Genomic DNA, 16,690 nt, shown 5'->3' with positions numbered 1-16,690 from the left:
GATCTCTCATAGAACCTAGAAATCACTAACTGGGCTAGACTGGCTGGTCAGCAAACCTAGGCATCCTCGGTCTCCATCCTCAGTGCCAGGATTGCCAGCACATGCAAACTTGTCTGACATCTTGTGGGGACTCAAACACAGATCTTGATGCTTTCACGGTAGGTGCTTTACCACCTGTGCCGTCTCCCCATTCCCAGCCTCTGTTCTTTGCAGACAGCAAGGGGAAGAAGAGACTTCCTTCCTTAGCTCCTTTTCCTGATTTCATTTTTTATCCTTCACTGTATAAATTCTTTTCTAAGGAAATATAGGCATAAACAGAGCAGCAATATTTATGTACATTTAAAGTTGTCCTTTCAGCATGACCCATTCACTGGCTTTATTCTCCATCTCCCTTCCATTTCAGACACACCCCAGCTCACACGCCAGCATCTTCAAGCAAACACAGATATGGAAGAGAATAGCCATGTGAAATTGGCCACAAAAAATATTATCAGCTCCTTAATTTTTTTTCTTTTGTCAGCTTTACAGCTGTCAGTTATAAGTAGAATAGTTCCAAATATTCTAGTATCTTCTTTCTCACAATGGGTTCCTTTCCATTTTAATAACTCCCAAGAGAGTTATTAACAGTAGGCTTTTTAATAAAAATTAATTTCAATACTTAAGTCATCCTACCAAGTAGACACACACACACAAATCAGAAAACATATCTTCTTTAGTCACACTTCCTCTTTTCTCTTAATAATTTTGTCTCCCAACTAATATAGCTAAGTTTACTTTTTCTTTTACCTTCGTAAGTGGCGTTAGTGAAAATCTAATCTCATTGATGGAAAGGGACGCAAACCCCTGGTTGGCAGGGGCAGGTGACATGTAAATATTAAGGTGAATGCATTTGTTCCACAATCACCTTCATGGTTTTAATCGATAATTTGCACGTAATTTTATGATCTTGTATTAACTGCCTTCCAGGCTATTTAGGCTTGTCTTGAAGGTTCCTTCTTTCTGCCTTGAGCTAAGTCAGATTTATATTTCTGGTGTGTTGGCTGTTAATTCTTAAGCAGTGTCAATTTTGAATTCAAAAGTAGTTTGGTCACATTTTATTATGGAGTGTTCTTTCCAGAAATACAAAAGGAAAGGGGGAAAAAACATAAATTGAAGACTGACATAGACTTTATTTTACTTCTGGTGAATTAGCTCAATGTTCTAACAGTTGTCGGGCAGAAATAGTCATTTATTTTCTAGTCTAATTTCAGTTGCCTCCTACTTTTTAGAGTGAGTAGTGAGCAGAATTCCCCGAGAGCTTCACATGCCTCCCATGCCCATTAAGAGGTATCTCCAAAGAACTGTAGGCACCTGAGCTGTGATGCTCAGAGTGGGAGAAATCATCTTCCCCAGGGAAGCACACACCAATTGGTTATCCAACACCCAGCCCTGAAAACATACACAGATGTAACACTGCATAGAAGCAGATTATATTATACAGCTGTAATTCTATGTGTATAAGTACATATGTGAAATAGCAATCAATGGAAAAAGAGGCCATGAATATGAAAGATAACAAGGAGGGATATATAGGAAGATCTAGAGCAAAGGGAATGGAGAAGTGACATAATTATATTTTAATCCCAGAAATAAAATTTAAAAAATAATAATAAAGAGGCGTGTCACTGTCCTAACTTGCTGGGTCCAAATTTTGATTTTTAAATAGGTTGAAATATGATGCCATAATTGTTTCTCTAGTAAATTACAAGAAAATTCAGCCTGAAATCCATGTAGATTGTGAGTGTACTTGATGTTTTTCTCCCTCATGTTTTTAACTTGGCAATTATTTTTAAAAAGACTAGGCACTTCTCCACACTGGCTTAATTGAAAGATCCTCATTGTAAAAGACCTTAAGGTGGGAGGAGTATTTTCTGTTGATTTTAAAACAAAACAAGCTAGAACATTGTATAAAATGCAGATCATGATTTCATGCAAATATGTGGGGTACAAACCTTACAAATCCTGATATAAAGAGGGCTTTTTTTGTCTTTGTTTTCTTTTGTGTTGTCTCTACTTCTAGCTTAAAAGATGCTAACTCATTGTCACCTCCTCTAAGCAGCTTCCATCTGGAAGTTTGGTTGCAAATGTCCCTTCCACCTCAGACAATGCTGCCATGTCAACTCACAAAAACAATTCGACTGAGCCACTAACTGAAAACTCAGTTTCCCATGTTGGGGACCCTGTCCCATTCTCCATAGCCCTGCATAGTGCAGGCCCTGCACAGTGTGTTCTCATGCCCCAACCTCATTGGTCTCTTTCATCCACAACCAGATCTCTCAAGTTCCATTTATGTGGTCCACAGTCTCACTCAGCACAGTGCAGCTCTGCCTCCATGCCATTCACTTAAGTGAATAATGTCTTTCCTAATGCACTTATGATTTTGTTGGGTCAACGTCTGCCTGAACTTTCTCCAGCACCCTTCACATGTTTCCTACTGTCTCCTGAAGACACACCCGGCCCCAGTCAGGAGCACTTCGTGGTTGGTTCTTTTGCATATGGTATCCTCTTGTCTCTTCCTATCAGAATCCTTCATGTCTATAACACACAGACCACATATGTGCAAGCAACTTATAAATCAATACTGACACATGACACTGATACTGGCCTTTGGTTAACTAATTTTGGTGTAGCTCCTAGAGATAAGATACATCCCATTAATACAAATGACTCTAAATTTAGATTTTCAAACTTATATCCTACTGGTTTCCTACATAAGCTGAAACCTAACCACACCGTTCTTTGAATGTCTCTGTCGTGAAATGTTGATTTAAATCTTATTACTTATTTCTCTATTTCCCCACTGTGTGGGGGATAGAATTCAGAGTTCTGTATATACCTCCAGGAGCTTGACCACGAAGCTAAATTCTACTCTTTTTTTAATGTCAAGTTCCCATTTTACTTGACTGAAATCTCTGAGGGAAAGTCTGAGCTTGTGTTGCTTGCCATTGTGTGTCCTGAGCCTCACAAAGCTGACTGGGAGCAGAGCCTTCACACACTGCTCTGGGGGAAGAGGAGGAGAATGTAAAATTGACATATGTTTCCACCTGACTCAACATTATTGGTCTCCTTCACTTCATAACCAGATCTCTCAAGTCCTGGATTGAAATGTTACCAATGGCACTATGACCCCAATTATTATTAAGAAGAGAGCTGAATTAAAGAAGAGAGGAATTAAACAGCTGTTGGGTTGAAATTTAGATATGTCATTAAATTAAAGCAGTTTAAAGGACTGGAGAGATGGTTTGGCAGTTAAGAGCGCTGTCTACCCTTCCAGACAATCCGCATTCAATTCCCAGAACCCACTAGAAGACTCATACCAGAGTATCAATACCTTCCTCTGTCCTATGCAGGTACCAGGCACACAAATAGTTCACAAGTATACATGCAGGCAAAAACACTCATTGAAATAAAATAAGACTAAAGTGGTTTGAGGCTTTTGCCATATATATACATACACATGAAATCTTAAAAAAAAAAAAGTGTACCTGGAAAAAAACTCAATAATAAACACCTAAGTGGAAACATTATGAATGCACAGAGCTCTTGCCCAGATGATTTTGAAACATATTTATGCCAGATTCTTAATGTGGATTTTTTCCCAAATGCAATGAAATGTGTGTCTTATTTGAAAGCTTTTGGTTCTCCATGAAATATTTTATTATTTTCATTTTACTTATATTCTCCATTGTCTCTGCCATCTGTGTTAAAACTGTTACACCAGCCTTCACTTTTAAGTAACTTTAATGCTAAGTTTGGGTGACATAATGTGAGCATTGGAAGCACATTGTATTTCACACATTAGGACCTTGCTACCTTAAAGATGATAACCTACTACACTGCTTTTAGTGTAGTTCAAAACAACCCCTCAGGTTCACAGCTAATAAAGATTCAGAGAGCTATTGCCAAGTTCAGTGTCACTGAAACTTCAGGGGTGTCACTGAACTCAGGTCCAGTCAGCACAAAGCACAAGATGTTCCTGTGTCCTTTTTAACACTTCTTGAATCTTCTAGAACCCTGTATATTAATGAATTCTAATTGTCAATAAGGATTAAATCTATGTATATTTAAAGGTCATTAATAAACATTTGTACTTCTACCATCACAGGAAGTCTAGCAAATACTTAAATAGAGGAGTCTCCCTGAAAGTCCTCTTGGCCTCCCCTGTGACTTGTGCTTTACTTGAGAAATGCAGAGATTCTAACTAAAGGGACTAAGAACTCAAGAAATCAGGCTTCCTTGAAAAGCACAGACTCACAAATTCTCTCTTTAGCATTACTCAGCTTAGCAAATTACTCAGAAGTATCCCCTGCTTTTATGCTCTGCTGTTTGTCTACAAATCATTTCTGAACCTGAAATGTTCTCTTCTTTGTCAATTGTTTTTGTTTGCTTTAAAAAAAAAAAAAGTGAAAGAATTAGCCAGGTATGGTGGTTCAAGCCTTTAATCCCAGTACTTGGGAGGCAGAGGAAGGTGGATCTCTGAGATCAGGGCCACCCTTGTCTACAAAGTGAGTTCCAGGACAGCCAGGGCAACACAGACAAACTCTGTCTTGAAAACAAAACAAAACAAACAAAAAAACAAACAAAAGACAAATATTGTATAATGTCACTGTATTAAATGCCATTTGTTGAATTTCATTTCAATAGTGTTAAATTACTCTACCTTCCCCTCTTTGTGATGTAGATTCCTTATAGATAACAAATCTGCTACATTCATGCTATATCTTACACATAGTTTATGTCATATAAGGGGGCATATCTTCAATCATGGGTGTAGCTTAGTGGAAAGCACTTGCCTACCCTACATATGGCCTTGGATCTGATTCCTCAGGCCAACAAAAGATTGAAAACACACATAACCAAGTTTTCACTGCTTGAGTGATATGGAAAACAACAAGACAAAACCATCTCAAACTTGGAATTCACGCAGTTCAGACATGCAATGCTACTTATTCAATTGTGTTCATTTATTATTTCGGGGGAAATAAAAAGATGGAGCACAATGCACTGATCCATAATGTAGGAGTTCAACAACTCAACAGCATGATAGGAAGGTGACTTGTGCCTCAGTGCACAGTTCTGGTCACAGAAGAGTAAAAAGTGTATTAATTCAGGTGTGTTTCTCAAATAGTCATAGAATGACTACAAATCTGAATTTTGCATATGGAATACTATATCAAAAACCTATTTCTAAAATAACTAAAAATAAATATTTGTGTAATTAGTAATTTTTTCAACATACTATTTCTGTTGATTCTCCGGGAATTTCACATCAGACACCAAAATCACACTTTCAAGTCCTTCCTTGTCTGCCTTCCCATCCTTGCTACCTCCCGCCACCCCAACAAAAAGGTAAACAAAAAAAGCCCAATTTGTGTTTATCTATATACTCACTGGATTGTGGTCAAACTCGCAGTGGCCTGCCCCTTAAATGGGACCGAGCCCTGCCCCTCCCCACCAGAAACCATCAGTTGTGGAGAGCTATACTTCAGCATACCCATCACACTGTTAAAGAGTTCTCTTTGGCCCTCCCCCACCTGAACTCCCTGGGTTGGCCCCTGATCCTGCTGCTCCTGTCTCCTGTCCCCATAAAGAGCACCCTTGGAGCTCTGATACACCCACACTCATCCCCACCACCAGCCTACCCCCCTTACCCTGAGCCCTACCCTACCCACGGTCCTGCCACTCTGGTTGAGCACTGGGACAGAGGGTGGAGCCAACAGTCCACCGTACTTCTGAGACTTCTCCAAGCAACTCTGAACAAAGGAGACCTGCCTATCCACGCGGGACCACCCATAATTTCCACCTGCTTGGTCTCTGACCACACCTCCAGTCCTCTGCTGGAGTCCCAGGCCCCTCCCAGACATCTGCCTATCTCTGAAGGACCACTGTAATTCCTGCTGGCATCTTCTACTTGATTCTCATCCTTGACCCCATCTCTGGGTCCCTGTCTGTGGAGAGACCTCCTGGAGAGCTTGGACCACACAGAGCTACAGATATTAAATCTCAGACCCACATAAGCCCACCGGGGAAGTACCATAGAGAGAGGGGGAGACCCCACCAACACCTACTGGAAGAAGCAATGGGAAGAAGGCAATACAAGAGAATACCTACCAAAAGAAAGACAAACATGACACCACCAGAATCTAGGAAATCTATACCAACTAGAACGGAACACAACAACAAAGCAGAGGAAGCAGAAGGGAACGACTTAAAAATTACCACCAAAAAAATGATAGAGGCCCTCAAAGAAGATGTGAGAAAATCCCTTAAAGAAATGGAGGAAAAAACAAACAAAACAGTGGAAGAAATGAACAAATTCCTTAAGGAAAGTACAGAAAGCCAAGAAAAAAACAATTAAGCAGGTGAAGGAAACAGTTTCAAGACTTGAAAACTGAAATAGAGAAAATAAAGGCAACACAAACTGAAGGAATGCTGGAAATAGAAAAGCTGGGCAAAAAATCGGCAACTACAGACACAAGCATAACCAACAGAATTCAAGAGATGGAAGAAAGAATCTCAGGCACAGAAGATAAACTAGAAGAAATAGATTCATCGACCAAAGAAAATCATAAATCCAACAAATCCTTAACACAAAACATCCAGGAAATGTGGGACACCATGAAAAGGCCAAACCTAAGAATAATAGGCATAGAGGAAGGTGAGGAAGCCCAGCTCAAAGGTGCCGAAAACATATTCAACAAAATCATCGAGGAAAACTTTCCAAATCTGAAGAAGGACATGCCCATGAAAGGACAAGAAGCATACCGAACCCCAGATAGGCTGGACCAAAGAAAAAAGACCCCTTGACATATAATAATCAAAACACCTAGCATACAGAATAAAGAAAGAATATTAAGAGCATTAAGAATATTAAGGAAAAAGGACAGGTAACATATAAAGGCAGACCTATCAAAATTACACCTGACTTCTCCATGGAAACCCTCAAGGCCAGAAGGTCCTGGATAGATGTTCTAAAAGGATTAAGAGAACACAGATGCCAGGCTAGGCTACTATATCCAGCAAAACTCTCAATCACTATAGATGGAGAAAACAAGATATTTAATGACAAAACCAGATTTTTCCAATACGTATCTACAAATCCGGCCCTACAGAAATTATTGGAAGGAAAACTCCAACCCAAGGAAGGTAACTATGCCTACAAAAATGTAGGCAAAAGATAATCCAACTACACCAGAAACCAAGGGTAAAGCAGGACTAATATATTCACAATACCACTGCCAACAACAAACCTAAATCAAACAAGCATCAACAATCAATGGTCCTTACTCACCCTCAACATTAATGGTAATAACTCACCTATAAAAAGTCACAGGATAACAGAATGGATACGAAGACAGAATCCATCCTTCTGCTGCATAAAAGAAACACATCTAAGCTTCAAAGATAGACATTACCTCAGGGTAAAGGGTTGGGAAAAGATTTTCCAATCAAATGGAACTAAGAAGCAAGCAGGCGTAGCTATCCTAATGTCTAACAAGTTAGACTTCAAACCAAAATTAATCAAAAGAGATGAAGACGGTCATTTCATATTCATCACAGGAGAAATCCATCAATAAAAAGTCTCAGTTCTGAACATCTATGCCCCTAATACAAAGCCACACACATTCGTAAAAGAAACACTACTAAAACTCAAAGTTCATATAAAACCTCACACATGTATAGTGGGAGACTTCAATACACCACTCTCAACACTAGACAGGACCACAAATCAGACACTCAACAAAGAAACAAAAGAATTAACAGAAGTTATGTCTCAACTGGGGTTAACAGACATCTATAGAACATTCCATCCAAAGACAAAAGAATATACCTTCTTCTCTGCTCCACATGGAACCTTCTCTAAAATCGACCACATACTAGGTAACATAATAAACCTCAACAGATACAAGAGAATAGGAATAGTCCCCTGTATCTTATCGGACCACCATGCTTTAAAATTGGAATTCAACAACAACACAAATAGCAGAAAACCTGCAAACTCATGGAAACTGAACAATGTGCAATTGTACCACTCCTGGGTCAAAGAAGAAATAAAGAAAGAAATTAAGGACTTTCTAATATTCAACGAGAATGAGGATACAACATACCCGAACTTATGGGATACCTTGAAAGCAGTGCTACGAGGGAAGTTCATTGCACTAAGTGCCCATATGAAGAAAACAGAGGATAGTCACATAAGAGAATTAACAGCACAACTGAAAGCCTTAGAACAGAGAGAAGCAAACTCGCCCCGTAGGAGTAGACGCCAGAAAATAATCAACTTGAGGGCTGAAATCAACAAAATAGAAACCAGGAAAACAATAAAAAAAAATCAATGCAACGAAGAGTTGGTTTTTTGAGAAAATCAACAAGATAGACAAACCTTTATCCAAATTAACAAAAAAGCACAGAGAGAACATGCAAATTAACAAAATCAGAAACGAAAAGGGAACATAACAACAGACACAGAGGAAATCCAGACAATTTTCAGGTCATACTTTGAAAATCTGTATTCCACAAAAATTGAAAATTCAAAGGAAATGGACAAGTTTCTGGATAACTATCACTTACCAAAATTAAATCAAGAACAGACAAACAACGTAAATAGACCTATAACCCGCAATGAATAGAAGGAGTCATCAAAAGCCTTCCAATCAAAAAAAGCCCTGGGCCAGATGAATTCAGCACAGAATTCTACCAGACATTCAAGGAAGAACTAATACCACTACTCCTCAAACTGTTCCACAAGATAGAAACAGAAGGTTCATTGCCAAACTCTTTTTATGTGGCCACAATAACTTTGGTACCCAAACCTCACAAAGACACAACTAAGAAAGAAAACTACAGACCAATATCCCTGATGAACATCGATGCAAAAATACTCAATAAAATACTGGCAAACCGAATTCAAGAATACATCAGAGAAATCATCCACCATGACCAAGTAGGCTTCATCCCTGGAATGCAGGGATGGTTTAACATACGAAAATCTATCAACGTGATCCACCATATAAACAAACAGAAAAAGAAAAACCATATGATTATCTCACTAGATGCGGAAAAAGCCTTTGACAAAATTCAACACCCTTTCATGATAAAGGTCTTGGAGAGGTCAGGGATAACAGGAACATACCTAAACATAATAAGAGCAATATACAGCAAACCAACTGCCAACATCAAACTGAATGGAGAGAAACTTAAGCCAATTCCTCTAAAATCAGGAACAAGACAAGGCTGCCCTCTCTCTCCATATCTCTTCAATATCATACTAGAAGTTCTAGCTAATGCTATAAGACAACAAAAGGAGATCAAGGGGATCCAAATTGGAAAGGAAGAAGTCAAACTGTCTCTATTTGCAGATGATATGATAGTTTACATATGTGACATAATAAACTCTACCAGGGAACTCCTACAGCTGATAAACACCTTCAGTAAACTAGCAGGATACAAGATAAACTCAAAAAGATCAGTAGCCCTACTTTTTTCAGACAACAAAGAGACAGAGAAAGAAATCAGAGAAATGTCACCCTTTACAATAGCCACAAGCAACATAAAGTATCTTGGTGTAACGCTTACCAAACAAGTAAAAGACCTATATACTAAGAACTTTGTGGCTCTAAAGAAAGAAATTAAAGAAGATACCAGAAAATGGAAAGATCCCCCTGCTCTTGGATAGGTAGGTTAAACATAGTATAAATGGCAATCTTGCCAAAAGCAATCTACAGATTCAATGCAATCCCCATTAAAATCCCACCACAATTCTTCACCGACCTTGAAAGGATAATAATCAACTTTATATGGAAAAACAAAAGACCCAGGATAGCCAAAACAACCCTATACAATAAAAAGAACTTCAGGAGGCATCACCATTCCTGACTTTAAGCTCTACTACAGAGCTATAGTTCTGAAAACAGCCTGGTATTGGCATAAAAATAGACAGGTAGACCAATGGAATCGAATTGAAAATCCTAATACTAACCCATGCACCTATGAACACCTGATTTTCGACAAAACAGCTAAAATTATACAATTGGTCGAGGACAGCATCTTCAACAAATGGTGCTGGCACAATTGGATGAGGGTGTGTAGAAGACTGCAGATAAACCCATGTCTGTCGCCATGCACAAAACTCAAGTCCAAATGGATCCAGCCACATTGAACCTCTTAGAAGAGAAAGTAGGAGGTACCCTTGAACAAATTGGTATAGGAGACCGCTTCTTGAACATAACTCCAGGGGCACAGACACTGAGAGAAACAATTAATAAATGGGACCTCTTCAAACTTAGAAGCTTCTGTAAGGCAAAGGACACACTGGACAAGACCAAATGGCAGCCCACAGATTAGGAAAAGATTTTCACCAACCCTATATCCAACAAAGGTCTGATCTCCACAATATACAAAGAACTCAAGAAACTAGTCAACAAAACACCAAATAACCCTATTAAAATGGGGTACAGAACTGAAGAAATAATTTTCAATAGAGTAAATCAAAAAGGCTGAAAGACACTTAAGAAAATGCTCCACATCCCTAGCTATCAGGGAAATGCAAATCAAAACAACTTTGAGATACCATCTCACCCTTGCCAGAATGGCTAAAATTAGAAACACCAGTGATGACTCATGTTGGAGAGGATGTGGAGAAAGGGGAACACTCCTCCACTGCTGGTGAGAGTGCAAACTCATACAGCCATTTTGGAGATCAGTATGGCGGTTCCTCAGGAAAATGGCAGTTAGTTTACCACAGGACCCAGCAATCCCCCTCTTAGGCATATACCCCAAGGATTCACATCCATGCAACAAAGACATCTGTTCAACTATGTTCATAGCAGCACTATTTGTAATAGCAAGAACCTGGAAGCAACCTAGATGCCCCTCAATTGAAGAATGGTTAACGAAGATGTGGCACATCTACACAATGAAATACTACTCTGCAGAAAAGAATAATGGTATCTTGAAATTCGCAGGCAAGAGGATGGCACTTGAAGAAACCATCCTGAATGAGGTAACCCAATCACAAAAAGAGGAACACAGTATGTACTCACTCATATATGGATTTTAAACCTAGATCAAAGGATCACCAGCCTATAATTCACACCACCAGAGGAACTAGGATACAAGGTGTATTCTAAGAGATTCATATAAAGTCCCTCACAGAACTGGGATGGGACAAGTCCCCCAGAGCTCAGGGGAAGTGGGGGGGCAGCGAATGAAGAGAGAAGTAGGAGAAAATGAGGGGGAGGAAAGGAAAATATGCGCGACCAGGAAGATTGAGCCTGGTTAGGAAGAGAAGATAGGAAAGAGAGAGAGAGAGACAGAGAGAGAGAGAGAGAGAGAGAGAGAGAGAGAGAGAGAAAGAGAGAGAACATAAAAGAAGGAGCCAATATTGGTTTGAAGATAACATTGAACACAAAGAAAGGTCTAGAGAACTACAAGACTGCTCCCAACTAACAATTTGAGCTTTCGTGGAAAGGCTATCATAAATGCCCTTCCTGGAGAGTGAGATCAATAACTAACTTCTCCATGGAGCCCTCAACTAATGCCTTTTGGAAACAGGATCAAACACCCATACATAAACTCTGAGTCGAACTAGAACCCAGATGCAGATGGAGAGGACAAGATCATCCGGCAGAAGCACATACAGACAGCTTACCTGAACAAGGAGGAGATAACGGCCACTAGACTGATAGTTGGGAAGCCAGCATGGGACTGACTCAGGCCCCCCTGAATATGGGTCTCAGCCAGAAGGACTGAGCAGTCTAAGAGACCTAAGACAGTGGAGCCAGGATGTATCCCTGGTGCACAAAAGGACTTTCCGAACACATCCCCCATGGAGGGATAACTGCTTTAATCTAGAGACAGGAGAGAAGCCCTAGTCCCTACTTCACATGACCTGTCAGACCTACATGACCCAACTGGATGGCATTCCCCTACATATGGAATTGGGGTGGGGGGATGGGAGGGGAGTGTGGTTAGAATGCATGTGAGAGGGCACAGAGGGTAAAAGGGAGGGAAGGAGGGAGGGAGGAAGGGAGAGAAGGAGGGAGGGAGGGAGAGGGAACTGGGATCGATATGTAAAATAATAAATTAAATTAAAAAAAATGCTTTGACTCCAAAATTTAAGTTGAAGGACAAGTTACTGGGGAAAAGGATTTCTATTTTTGTTTCCACAGAAAATGAAAAGATGTGGATTCCTTCCAGACTAATGTGGTTTGATCAAGCCAGACCGCCTGAAACAGAGTACAAGGTGATCCTACATTCAAAACAGCTGTACAAAGCAGTTTTACAGACTACAGCCAGGATTTCTGAATCTTCTTCGAATCCCCCATGACAGCGCCCCTTACCAGCAGGAAGTAGTTTGGAAAGGACAATGCCCAAATTCCCAAATATTGTCTATATTGTTTGTTTTTATTTAAATGGACTTTGTTATATAAAATAAATTTTAAAAAAAGAAATAATAAAATTCCTACTCAAATAAAAAAAAAGAGTTCTCTTTGATGGCTTCATGTCTAAGCTATTACCTTTTGAGGATAGGGTTGGCACAGAAACCTTCCATGTCCCTCCCTCTCAATTGTGCATCTGCAGTCATCAATATCACAGGAAAATTAGCCTCCTTGCTCTTCATGGTCAGCTGGGACATGGATCATGGGCCTCTGCACAGTTTCTGACTGACTGCAACTACAGACCAGATAGGGCCCTCAGAGGCAGCCTGGACCACACACACTAACATGCCCTCAGGTTACATTGCAGGCCACTCACATCAGTAGGACCCCTAGCTGTTGCTATCCCCTCCCCCCCCCCCAGCCACCATCATAGCCTCAAGCTGCAACACAAACCATGGAATCCATATCCAATGGCCTTAGGTGGCAACATAGCCTCTGACTGTATTACGACCACTGATCCACTCCTGGCCCTCAGCAGCAGCACAGACCCCAAGCCTCAGCATGGCCTCATGTGGCTACACAGGTCACTCACATGAACATGGGCCCCTGAGGCAACAAAGCCAGAGGACATCATCAAGTCTTCAGTCAGCAGCAAGACTGCATTATGTCCACATGGATCTCTGCTCATCATAGCATGGGGCAGCCACATGGACCACAGACACCAACATGGCCTCTGGTGGCTTCTCAAGCAGGATGGTCCTTCGAGGGGGGTCCAATCCAGAAAGTGAACTATTCCTCATCATGGCCCTCATTGTTGCCCAGAGCGAGGGTGATCCGGTGCTGAAGTGGCATGTTCTGGGACTGAGCCTGTGTCTACATAAGCTCCAGGTGGTCACACACTGCCCCACCAATACTACTGTGCATGGGTATGTCCCACTGTCGACCTCAGCCCTCTCACACTGTCATGCTGTCCCATCTCCAGCTCCGCCAACCTCCACAGCACATGCACTGCTCCATTTTTGTCTTTCTACCTTTTCATCACATCTTTGCTCTTGTAGTGGTGCCCAGTGCACCCACTGGCAAGGCAGGGCACAGCCTCTTCAAGCAAAAACTTAAGGTCAGTACTTGGATTGGAAATAATGAATGTGTCAGGCGGTCATGGCAAGATGCCTTTGATCCCAGCACTTGGGAGGCAGGGACAGGTGGATCTCTGTGAGTTGGAGGCCAGCCTGGTTCCAGGATATGCTCCAAAGCAATACAGAGAAACCCTGTCTTGGAAAACCAAAACCAAAACAAAACAAAACAAAAATAATGATAATAACTGGAAAAATTAAAAGTACCCTTTTTATGATTACCCACATCTTACCTACTTTTCTGACAATGACAGTACTTCTTACATTACTGCATATTTATCTCTAATTGTTTATGCTATCCAATTTGTTCCCACAATTTAGGTCCCATGTTTGAAGACTGAAAACTCTCTCACTTTTGTGACAAAGGAATACAAAGGACACAAATGGAATTTATTAATAATTGTAGTATATCCAAGAGACATCTTTAACGTTTGAGGTCATAGCAGACCATTGCCTAGAAATTACACACATCATTGCCACTTCATTCTTCTGCCTAATCTCATGAAAGGTTGTACTTTAAAATCATCTATTGATACAAATTTTACTTTAAGAAAGGTTCATAAAGCTACTTTACCTCACAGTGTGGCTTTTCCCATCACAATGGTAACTGTAAAAGTAGTGTGTGTGTGTGTGCCACACATGACAGTGTGTGTGGCAGTGACATTTATAAAGCAGAGGTCACTAAGCTAAAGATGCTGGATTAACACTCAATGGGAGTAAATAAGCAAGCAAAAGCACATGTCTTGTTCTCTTTGTCCAGTAGGGGATGTGTTAGATTTGAAGAAGCCCCACAGCAAGCTGTAAATGATGTGTGAAAAGATATACTGCTCAGCCCAGAAACAGTCTCTGAAGGACTCTTGCAGGTTGCCTCAGTCCTGCTGGGTACACTGCTGTAGGCTGGGTCACACGGGGCAGGAACATAACCAAATTCACATAAGGAAGACCCTAGTGTCACATGTGAATTAGTCCGTTACACCTCTTCAATATCCATGTGGGATATGAAGGACTAGTAGTACTCTTAAAGTTCAGGACATTGAAACTTGAAATAGGTAAATAACCTACTCCCCCACTCCCCACCCCACCCAAAAAAATGAGAAATTTAGCTGCAAACTCAAAGTCAAGCTTCACTCCAGACACATTCCCACTGATATGGTCCTCTTCCCCTTGACAACACACATAAATACCAACTATCTTATTAATACTGATGTGTGGGGTGGAGAGTATGGAAGGCAGAGAGGAAGCATGTTCTCCATGCTCACACTGACCAGTTCCTATCCAGTAGGCTTAGGAAAGCACCCTGTCCTAAAACACATAAACCCTATGGAACCTCACCTCGTAGCACCGCACTTAAGCTGCATTGCTTTCCGTCTGGCTCTACCCTCCATCTGCAGCTCGGGTGCAGCAGAGCCTCCAGGGGCAGGTTGTACACCCACCAACGTGTATCTTCCTCACTCTTCAGCTCATATTTAAGTCAGTTTATTATTTTTTTAATCCATCAAATTTGATGCCATTCCTCCATCACTTGGGAAACAGAAGGAAACTTCACTTTTGTATACTGATCAGCATTTCCTCCCCATCTGTGTTCCAGACCTCCGGGCACTGTTGCCTGCTCACTTCTGCCCACCAGTTGTCCTCCCCAGCAAAGTCTGTCCTCACAGTGGGATTTAGACTCCTCCTTGGTGCTTTCCCTGTGAGGCATCAAGAACAAAGGAAGCAAGAAGCCACTGTATGCTAGGCAGTTCACATGCTTTGAGTAAACCAAGTTCAGGAGTCAAATCACAAATGCATCACTGAAGAACCAAACTGAACTTCAGGCCAAAGCAAAACCCCATTTGCTATTAGAACTCACCCTTGGGGGACAGTTTACTTTTCAAATTGGAGTATTTATAGGTCCCCTTATTTTCTCACCAAATATGGAAAGGAACTGTTGTCCAATGGGTCCTTTGGAATGATGTCTGTCATGCTTACTCCTTTTGTGGATCAGAATGTCACATAGGAAATAGGCAGAATTTCTGTTGGTCACAAGGATGGTATATAAATGTCCCATTTAAAAAAAATCAAGTCAGTTTTCCAGTCTTGTGTTTCCCAATTTTTTTTTCAATACAAGTCTTCTATTGTCCCAAAAGACATGCCAAATCATACTTAAATTCAGGATCTTACTCATCAGCCTGCTGCACAGTTCCCTTTTCAGACACATAGATACCATCCAAAAACTTCCTGATATCTTTGTTTTTAACTGTGTGGCTTGCTGAATCAGAGCCGCTGAATTTGAAACAAGTTCCATATCATTTGCTTCAAGGATTAATTCATCCTTCTGGGCTTGAGAGACAGAACAAGCAACACCTGTCCTCATCCGAACCCTGCGGATGTATTTTTCACTCAAGAATTTTCGGATTTCAACCAAAGACCCATTCTCCTGAATAATGACATTGATGGGGAAGTGAGCATACACAGACCTCATCTTGTAGCGGAAGCGCAGTGTGACACCCTTGATCATGATCTGGCTGCAGATGGTTCGGACAGTGGCCCGTCCCTTTCTGTTACCCCACCATTTGTCAACCAGGAGGCTCTTCTTCTTCTTCCCAAGGAGACTCAGCTCTATGTTGATGTGATTGAAATCCCTCCCGGAGGGTTCCTCTGGGGCCCTTCAGAGTGATGTCCACATTTTCTGGAATGTCGATGGTCTGATTGCTGAGAATGGTCTTCATTCTCGCAGTAGTTGGGGCAAAGAGAGAATGCCCTTCATCATCACGTTCTTGTTTTTTCCCATTTTTTTAATAATAATTTAATGATATATCCTCTCCATATTTTTAAAGAATAAAAAGCAAAAGTAAAATAAAATATAGAAAGAAAGGAAGGAAGGAAGGAAGGAAGGAAGAAAGAAAGAAAGAAAGAAAGAAAGAAAGAAAGAAAGAAAGAAAGAAGGAAAGAAAGAGAAAACAAAACCAAAAAAAACTCAACAGGAATGAAAACAAAAGTCCCTTTTGAGAAAGTCTCCCCCTGTGGTATAAAATATCAACCTGAAGTCAACAATTGAAGGGAGAAGTTGCCATTTCTGTGTGATCATGCTGGGAAGGGGAAACTCCCAACAGGAACACAGGGTTATATATGTGGCATGTGGCACTTGCCTTCTCTTCC

At 40.8% G+C, this 16,690-nt stretch overlaps 1 pseudogene; it reads right to left on the bottom strand.

The window, feature by feature from the left end:
- Nucleotides 1-15,708: 15,708 nt before the first annotated feature.
- LOC127215882 (60S ribosomal protein L9-like) lies at nt 15,709-16,275 on the bottom strand (annotated as a pseudogene).
- Nucleotides 16,276-16,690: the final 415 nt, after the last annotated feature.

The sequence above is a fragment of the Phodopus roborovskii genome, unplaced genomic scaffold, assembly GCF_943737965.1.
Source record: "Phodopus roborovskii unplaced genomic scaffold, PHOROB, whole genome shotgun sequence".
Lineage (NCBI taxonomy): Eukaryota > Metazoa > Chordata > Mammalia > Rodentia > Cricetidae > Phodopus > Phodopus roborovskii.
The sequence above is the reverse complement of the archived record's forward strand: the minus strand, read 5'-3'. Positions and strand labels throughout refer to the sequence as shown.